Source organism: Triticum aestivum, chromosome 7A (genome assembly GCF_018294505.1).
Source record: "Triticum aestivum cultivar Chinese Spring chromosome 7A, IWGSC CS RefSeq v2.1, whole genome shotgun sequence".
Lineage (NCBI taxonomy): Eukaryota > Viridiplantae > Streptophyta > Magnoliopsida > Poales > Poaceae > Triticum > Triticum aestivum.
This window is the reverse complement of record NC_057812.1, coordinates 542,397,527-542,407,668: the sequence shown is the minus strand read 5'-3', so window position 1 is coordinate 542,407,668 and position 10,142 is coordinate 542,397,527.

Here is a 10,142-nt window from a genome sequence, read left to right as displayed (position 1 = left end):
TCAGGTCATTCCGAGAACTTTTGTTTCTGCACATATATAACACCATGGCAATTCTGTTGAAAACAGCGTCAGTCCGGGTTAGTTCCATTCAAATCATGCAAGTTAGAGTCCAAAACAAGGGCAAAAGTGTTTGGAAAAGTAGATATGACGGAGACGTATCACTGCTATCGCCTCCACTCGCCTCCTCCTTTGAGTCCTGCTCCCGCTCTCCGTTGGGCATTGTATACATCTCGATAAGAGCCTGGAAGATAACAAGCAAAGCAAAAGGCAATCAGTCGTTGACAGGCGGTTACATGATTAATCAAAAAAGTACTCGGCAATTCAGAGTCAGACCTGGTCTGGCTGGCGCGAATGGTCGAATGGAGCGACCCTCCTGGACCCCCTGGGGTTATCCTTGTTGCCGGTGATGCGTCTCAGTCACTTCTCCACCGTGTCCTCGTCGACCTCCTCCGGGTGGATCCGAGTGGAATCCTCAATGCCCGAGTACATCCACATTGGATGATCACGAGCTTGGAGCGGCTGGATGCATCGTTTGAGGAATACCTCCAACAGATCCATACCGGTCACGCCATCCCGGATGAGCTGGACCACCCGCTCGACCAACACCTTCACCTATGCTCTCTCCTTTGGGATCACTTTTAGTGCAAAGGGCTTCTCGACCCGAGCCATGGAAAAAGCAGGGAGCCCGATCGACTAACCTGGAGTCGGCTGGTCTTTGCAATAAAACCGGGTCGACTGCCAACCTCGGACCGACTCGGGAAGGATCATGGCTAGGAAAGTGCTTTTATTTCTCATCTGAATCCCAAGACCCCCGCACATCTGAATCACGCGTGTTTTCTCGTTACTCGGATTGGCCTTCTTGACTGACTGAGAACGGCAAGTGAAAATGTGCTTGAAAAGACCCCAGTGTGGCCTACAACCTAAGAAGTTCTCGCACATGGACACGTAGGCGGCAAGATATACGATGGAGTTGGGATTGAAATGGTGAAGTTGCGCTCCAAAGAAGTTCAAGAATCCCCGGAAAAAGGATGGGGAGGCAGAGAAAATCCACGGTCAACATGAGTTGCGAGGAGAACGCACTCACCATCACGCGGATGCGGTTCGGTCTCTCCTTCCGAGAGCCGCGCCGATTCATGGGGAATCAGCCCCCCTCGACCATATCATCGATGTCGTCTTGTCTGATCGTAGACCGGATCCAGTCGCCCTGGATCCAGCCGCGTGGTAGGCCGGATCTCGACGAGGATCCGCCCTGGTGGGACCTCTTTCCCTTCGCCTTCGTTGTCGCCTTCTTTGCACATTCCAAGGCCACCGTCTTCTCCTTCCCCATGGTCACAGGTGAAGCTCGAACGGAGCAGTGGCACTGAGAGCGAAGATGGAGATGGCGGAGAAAGCAGAGGAGAAAGGAGGAGGATGGAGAAGCGTCGTGCACAAAATCCAACCTGGCACCTTATATGGGGCTGCTTCCGAGTGGCTGACCTGTGGGGCCAGACGATCCAATCAAATCCCGCAACAGTCGCGCGCGAGGTACGTGGCGAAAAAGGTGGCGCGGTGATCGAGGCGGTGATACGTCTCCAACGTATCTATAATTTTTTATTGCTCCATGCTATATTATCTACTGTTTTGGACTATATTGGGCTTTATTTTCCACTTTATATTATTTTTGGGACTAACCTATTAACCGGAGGCCCAGCCCAGAATTGTTGTTTTTTGCCTATTTCAGTGTTTCGGAGAAACATAATATCAAACGGAGTCCAAACGGAATGAAACCTTCGGAAACGTGATTTTCTCATCAGATAAGATCCAGGAGACTTGGAACCTCCATCAAGAAAGCCACGAGGCGGTCACGAGGGTGGAGGGCGCCCCCCCCCTAGGGTGCGCCCCCTGCCTCGTGGGCCCCTCGAAGTTCTACCGACGTACTTCTTCCTCCTATATATACCTATGTACCCCCAAACAATCAGGAACGGAGCCAAAAACCTAATTCCACCGCCGCAACTTTCTGTATCCACGAGATCCCATCTTGGGGCCTGTTCTGGAGCTCCGCTGGAGGGGGCATCGATCACGGAGTGCTTCTACATCATCATCCAAGCCCCTACGATGAAGTGTGAGTAGTTTACTTCAGACCTACGGGTCCATAGTTAGTAGCTAGATGGCTTCTTCTCTCTTTTTGGATCTCAATACAATGTTCTCCCCCTCTCTCGTGGAGATCTATTTGATGTAATATTCTTTTTGCAGTGTGTTTGTTGAGACCGATGAATTGTGGGTTTATGATCAAGTCTATCTATGAATAATATTTGAATCTTCTCTGAATTCTTTTATGTATGATTGGTTATCTTTGCAAGTCTCTTCGAATTATCAGTTTGGTTTGGCCTACTAGATTGGTTGTTCTTGCCATGGGAGAAGTGCTTAGCTTTGTGTTCAATCTTGCGGTGTCCTTTCCCAATGACAGAAGGGGCAGCAAGGCACGTATTGTATTGTTGCCATCAAGGATAACAAGATGGGGTTTTTATCATATTGCATGAAACTATCCCTCTACATCATGTCATCTTGCTTAAGGCGTTACTCTGTTTTTAACTTAATACTCTAGATGCATGCTGGATAGCGGTCGATGAGTGGAGTAATAGTAGTAGATGCAGGCAGGAGTCGGTCTACTTGTCTCGGACGTGATGCCTATATACATGATCATACCTAGATATTCTCATAACTATGCTCAATTCTGTCAATTGCTCAACAGTAATTTGTTCACCCACCGTAGAATACTTATGCTCTTGAGAGAAGCCACTAGTGAATCCTATGGCCCCCGGGTCTCTTTCTCATCATATCAATCTCCATCACTTTATTATTGTTTTGCTTTTTTACTTTGCCTTTTACTTTTTACTTTGCATCTCTATACCAAAAATACCAAAAATATTATTTATCATCTCTATCAGACCTCACTTTTGTAAGTGACCATGAAGGAATGACAACCCCTAAGCGCGTTGGTTGCGTTGAGATATTGTTTTTGTGTAGGTACGAGGGACTCGTGCGTAGCCTCCTACTGGATTGATACCTTGGTTCTCAAAAACTAAGGGAAATTCTTACGCTACTTTGCTACATCATCCTCTCCTCTTCGGGGAAATCCAACGCAGTGCTCAAGAGGTAGCAGGTGGCCTCGCCCGATCCCATCCGATTACTGCAGACTCCTCCATCTCGCGCGCTTCCCCAAATACAAAATCTCACGATATCTGCGCGCAGCAAGGCAACCTGTCAGGTGGAGGATCTTTTCCATATCAGCACTCAGAGCATTATAGCAAAAGTTCACTCGGTAGAACCAAGAATGGATGAAGGCGACTGAGAAGAAGTTGGGATCATCATAATTGTTCACTTGGTCTCAAATAAGATGCTCCCGAAGCACGAAATTTGAATCAGTGGAATTCTCAACTCCTTCGCCACTCAAGCCCCGAACCATTCGGGGGCTAATGATGAAGCTATATACCTAGGGTAGGGTCATAGGCCTGACCTAGACGCCCTCCCCTAGGTCATCGCCCTAAAGCCAGAAGCATTCAAGGGGTACCATCATCCACTCGACCAGAGACATTCCACTCGGAAAAATTAATGACACTCGACCGTCACAGTAACCACTCGACGTACAGAAGACCTAAAGCCACTCTACACAACAACGATCGGGCATTTACACATAGACTTAATTATCATTTATAACACTTAATTGCTAGCGTTACCAGTAACGTTCCACTCTTAATGTACGTTGAATCCCGTGTAATGGAGGAGAGCCGGGGTCCAGGCGCACTCTATATAAGCCACTCCCCTCCTCTGGTCAAGGGTTCGCACCCTTTGTAAACACACATATACACAATCCAGTCGACCACCTCCGAGCACCGAGACATAGGGCTGTTACTTCCTCTGTGAAGGGCCTGAACTCGTAAACTCATGTGTACAACTACTCCATAGCTAGGATCTTGCCTCCTCATACCTACCCCCCATTCTACTGTCAGTCTTAGATCCACAACAGTAACTTCGGAAGAATGGACCGCTACAATGTTGCTTATATGGTAGATAACATTAGGGAAGGTGGTGGAAAGTAACTCTCGAATTGAAACTTAAGAAATTATCGAGAGCAAAGTAAGAAGGTGCAAAATAGAAGTTTCAAGCGCATAGGCAATCATTCGTTGCCTGATACAAAATGTGACAGGGATTCAGAGCAATGGGAAAGTATTGCGTCTGGTACTAGAATAGATCACTAGGAAGGTGGACCGTGAATTACATATGAAGCCAAGCGGGTGGAATAACTTTGGAAACAGGGGTGTACAGAAGAGTCAGGTTTCGATCCTGTGGAACTGTGGGTTATGGTCCCACCATGTGGGTTAAAAGTAGGAGGAGTGGTGACATCTTGCATGGTTTTGATAGCAAGGCATGTCACAGGGTGGCCTATCAGTTATGTCGGCAACAAGGTCGGTACCAAGGGCGAGGGATGAAAAGAACCATTTTCCTGCTCGTTGAAACGAGGGACAAATAGGCAAAGTTCTCATCCATCGGTGGTTACCAGAATGTCGTCAACAAAAGCAACAGGGTCTTACCGACATGGTTGTACACCAGGGTGTTTACATAAGCAGGAGAATATTACTGCTTAGATCATATAGATCACCGGTAAGGTTAAACAAAACAATGGAAAGGAAAAGGTGATCATTAGATTAAACAGAACAATGGAAAGGAAAATGTGTTTAAACACATATTTCAGGGGTATATCCTTCCCAAGGACAAGCTGAGCATGATATCCATGACATGATATAATGTAGAAAACCCTTTAGGTAAGGCGAGAGAAATTTCATGACATTACCCATACAACGGTGTTTGGATAATTTGATAAAGAAAATTTAGCATTGTGCTTCAAATGTTCTTATTGAAAATCGGAGTACCACAGACATGCTTCGAGATAGCATGGACATGGTCTTCAAGCAATTGTCAAACCTTGGATACACGAAGGATTCATCAGGAACAATTTGTAGAATAAGTCTTACCATTTCCTCATGGAAGAATGGATAACCTTGTTAAGAGGAAACTATATCAATAGGGCCTTCGGCCAGGGGTGCGAGGCATGACATCACCTTACTGGGTTATATAAATACCAATGCTATGACTCTTGTAAAATGCTCCAACCATCATATCTGACCGAGATTCAGATCTGACTGGTGTCACGATACCTCAGACTTAGGATGCCTGAGAAGAAAAGGTGTGACGCAATTTGGCGAGATGACATTGTAAGATTCTCGGGAAATGAACTATGGAATGAGTTCTGTAACAAGAGTTCATCATTAAACCAAGGAGATGAGGGGGTGGCTAATAGACTCAGCGACAATTCCTCGAGATTTCCAAAAGATGGATTTCCACAACTATGTGAACAAGGAGATAACATTTGTCAGATCAGATGACATAATGAGGTATTCTTGAGGAAAACATACACAATTAAACATTGGTTGAAAGGTGCACCCAAAATATGGGCCTAGGTAGCATGATCATGGTTAGGATGGCGATTCAATAACCAATAGTCTAAGAATGAACTATCAACCATTAACTTCAAAGCAATAGGGTTGCTAGAAGTTTTGAATTCGCACGCCATAGTTCAATTGTCGTTTTTCCGGTTAGAAACAACACGTGGTCCAAGGAATGAACGGATAAGGCAAGAAGTATCACTTGTATCAAGAAATTTTAAGAGGTGGTGAAATTCTCACGACATTCTTGACATAAAAGATGGTAATACACCAAGGTAAAGGAGAACAAATACTGGATAGCAAGGATCTCATGGTATACACAAAACACGAACAAGTTTGTGTTGAACGGAAGGCAATAAAGTGGTCGATGATAACACCAATCATCAAGGGCAAGGATGGCATTTCTCATCATGAATTCAATTGATATCCTGGAAGTGCTCAGAATGCTGATGATGGTCATGACAAATTTTGTCGAGAGATTTCATGAAAATGTAACCAATCGGCGATGACATCGAGTCAAAGGAATGATGAAGCGAAAGGTTATTGGAACCACGAGTACGACACAAACTCGAAATGAAGTTTGTTGTTCAAGGAGAAATGATATGATGAGAAAGATCGACGTAAGATTAGCTCATCATCAAAATTTGTGCTCTCGGGATAAGGACCAGGTAGCACAGTTAAAATTTAGCACGATAATGATATAGCCGATAAGGCTTGGGATGACTTGAAGGATTATTAAACTCGTAAGCAACGAAAATTACTTAGAGTTATTGAATCAGAGTGCGAACTCGATTCACAATTCGGTGTTCTCAGTTGACGACAACCCAGAACCCAGGAAAATTGGAATCAGTGAGAAATAAGAGTTGATGAAGAACCCATAAGAAGTTATGCAGTTCCATGATATTCTCGAGATACCAGAGTGTAATACTTGACGGTAGAGCAGAGTAGAGGGTGGACACGTCAAATGATCTGTAGAAGACAAGTACTTGATCTTGTGTGAGAAATGGAATCAAAGGAGAACAATCATGGTCGGAACCATGATTGCAAAGGATCAATTCACAGATACCAGATGATATTATATCAGGGAAATAGTTATTATTACAAGAAGCTTCCATGGTAGGATCTACATCGCTTCCATGGGCATGAACACAAAGTTCAAGGTCGACTCCCACTTCTTCAATGTATAACCTTCCATTCACCTCTCGCTTTTCGAAAATGACATTAGTTGTTGAAAGTTTTACCTAGTGCAATATAGATAAGTATGACCCGTGAAATCTTTCGGATTCACAAGAGTAAGGAAGGCATAGGTTTAACCCATCGGGGCATCTTATGAACACATACCACAACTTCAGGAGCGAATAACTCAAGCTCGAGAGCAGACCATGGTTGACAAAAGCAGGGGATACAATTTACCAAAGGCATTATGTATCCGATGAAAGGCTCACAAGGTTAATGAATATGAAGGATGGTGTCGGACAAAATCCAACAAAGGATCTGGTGGTCCATAAGGGATCTGATGTGATCATCGGTACTTAACCAGAAGAAGAAAGGATGCAAGGAGATCAGATTATTGAAACAAATGACTAACTCAAAGCTCAATTGCAAAGGAATTATAAATTCCAAGACAAGGGATCAGAAGCAATGCTCTGATTAGGGATGGATAGGTAGAATAGCCTTAGGGGTACAATCGATGGCGATTTGATTGGTCGAGATCCAGCACATGTTAAAATGACGTCTGAGCTGGAAGGATGAATTCTAGGATCTGATTGAGGATTGCGAGCATTCGCAACATATTGTATCAACGGACTCAACATGATAATGACAAAGGATGACAATAGATTACTAGACTTATGGTATTAACCATAATGCAAGCAAGCAAGAAATTCAAGAACAATAGGTTGTTGAGGATTTTCAGAAGAACGAATGGTATTACGAAGACTTTTTTGAAATACATGAATCAACTGAGGATAAGCGGATACTCGATAGGTGCACAAAATTATCCGTAGGGGTATTCAGGTGACAAGGAACTGCAAGGCAGTAAGCTCAAAGGATTCTCGGAACAACGGAAAGCAGTTCGGGGCATATTGTAATCACAAGATCAATAGGATGGAATGTAAGAATGGCAGGTGTTATGCAGTTATCAATAAGGATATAACGGTGGTAGGGAATTTGCAAAGGCGGTGGGTACAAGTGTCTCGGGAGAACATCGTAGAGTAACCTCGGAATCTTCTGGTGCACCAGACGACCATCGGTAATAAGGTGCTCTCTAGGTGAAAGTGATCACGAGATCCTAATGCTAGTTTTAGCAAAATTCATTTAGCCCAAATAGAAAAGAGATCAGAGTCCCAGAGTATAGACGAGGAATAAAAGATCTAATACCACCCAATGGAGATGTGGGCCTGTAAGCCACACAGCCATGTTGGTAAAAGTTTGCAATGACTAGACTCAACTTCGGCCGAGGAGTTCGAAGGGGGATTCCTATAGGCAGTCGGCTCTGGTACCAACTTGTGACGCCCTTGATTCAATCGTACACTAATCATACACGCAAATGTGTACGATCAAGATCAAGGACTCATGGGAAGATATCACAACACAACTCTAGACACAAAATAAAATAATACAAGCTTTGTGTTACAAGCCAGGGGCCTCGAGGGCTCGAATACATAAGCTCGAATGCACAAGAGTCAGCGGAAGCAATAATATCTGAGTACAGACATAAGTTAAACAAGTTTGCCTTAAGAAGGCTAGCACAAAAGTAGCAACGATCGAAAAGGCAAGGCCTCCTGCCTGGGATCCTCCTAAACTACACCTCGTCGTCGTCAGCGGCCTGCACGTAGTAGTAGGCATCTCCAGAGTAGTAGGAGTCATCGTCGACAGTGGCGTCTGGCTCCTGAACTCCAACGTCTGGTCGCAACAACCGGGTATAGAAAGGGGAAAAGGGGGAGCAAAGCAACCGTGAGTACTCATCCAAAGTACTCGCAAGCAAGGGGCTACACTACATATGTATGCATTGGTATCAAATGGAAAAGGGTAGCATATGTGGACTGAACTGCAGAATGCCGGAATAAGAGGGGGGATAGCTAGTCCTATCAAAGACTATGCTTCTGGCAACCTCCATCTTGCAGCAAAAGAAGAGGGTAGATGGTAAGTTAACCAAGTATCATCGCATAGCATAATCCTACCCGGCGATCCTCCCCTCGTCGCCCTGTGAGAGAGCGATCACCAGGTTGTATCTGGCACTTGGAAGGGTGTGTTTTATTAAGTATTCGGTTCTAGTTATCATAAGTCCAAGGTACAACTCCGGGTCGTCCTTTTACCGGGGGACACAGATATTCGAATAGATAAACTTCCCTGCAGGGGTGCATCACATTTCCCAACACGCTCGATCCCCTTTGGCTGGACACACTTTCCTGGGTCATGCCCGACCTCGGAAGATCAACATGTCGCAGCCCCACCTAGGCACAACAGAGAGGTCAGCACGCCGGTCTAAATCCTAAGCGCGCAGGGGTCTGGTCCCATCGCCCATTGAACACATGCACGTTGCATACGCGGCCGGTGAGCAGACCTAGCAACCTCCATTACAAAGGAAGTTGCGTTACGTGGTCTAACCCGGCGCACGCCGCTCAGTCGCTGATGTCACGAAAGCTTCGGCTGATACCATGACGTCAAGTGCCCATAACTGTTCCCGCGTAGTTGGTTAGTGCGTATAGGCCAGTGGCCAGACTCAGATCAAATACCAAGATATCGTTAAGCGTGTTATTTTGAAGTAACAGCGAACACCGACCAGGGCCAGGCCCACCTCTCTCCTAGGTGCTCTCAACCTGCCCTATCGCTTCGCCACAAAGTAACAGTTGGGGGCCGTCGGGAACCCAGGCCCACCACTACCTGGATGGAACCACCTGCCCCTTCATCCCCCACATCGGAATCACTTGCGGGTACTCTACGAGCCGACCCGACTTTAGTCACCACATGTATCACTTATTATGTATATAAGTACATACCCGTGATCACCTCCCAAGTGATCACGGCCCGATAGTATAGCATGGAAGACGGACAAGAATGTAGGGCCACTAATGAAATACTAGCATCCTATACTAAGCATTTAGGATTGCAGGTAAGGGTAACAATAGCAGCAAATGACAGGCTATGCAGCAGTATAGGATCAAACCAAAAGCAGTAACATGCTACACTACTCTAATGCAAGCAGTACAAAGAAGTAATAGGCGATACCAGGTTGATCAAGGGGGGGCTTGCCTGGTTGCTCTGGCAAGAAGGAGGGGTCGTCAACACCGTAGTCAAACTAGGGGTCGCCGGCGGCGGTCTCGGGGTCTACCGGAGAGGAGAGGGGGAAGAAACAACAAATACAAGCAAACAAATGCATGACAAGATAAGAAGCGGTGCTAGGGGTATTCTACCGCGGTACTATGTGATACCGGCGAAGTGGGAAAACATCCGGGAAAGTTTTCCCGAAGTTTGGCATTTTCGGGCAGATGAAAAGGAGGGGGACGATTGCATGTTCGCTATGATAGGGACATGTGGCGGACGAACGGAGAGCGTATCCAGATCCGTCTCGTCGTTCTGAGCAACTTTCATGTATAAACCTTTTTCATCCGAGCGATGGTTTATTTATTATGATTTTTCCAAGTTTTTAGCAATATT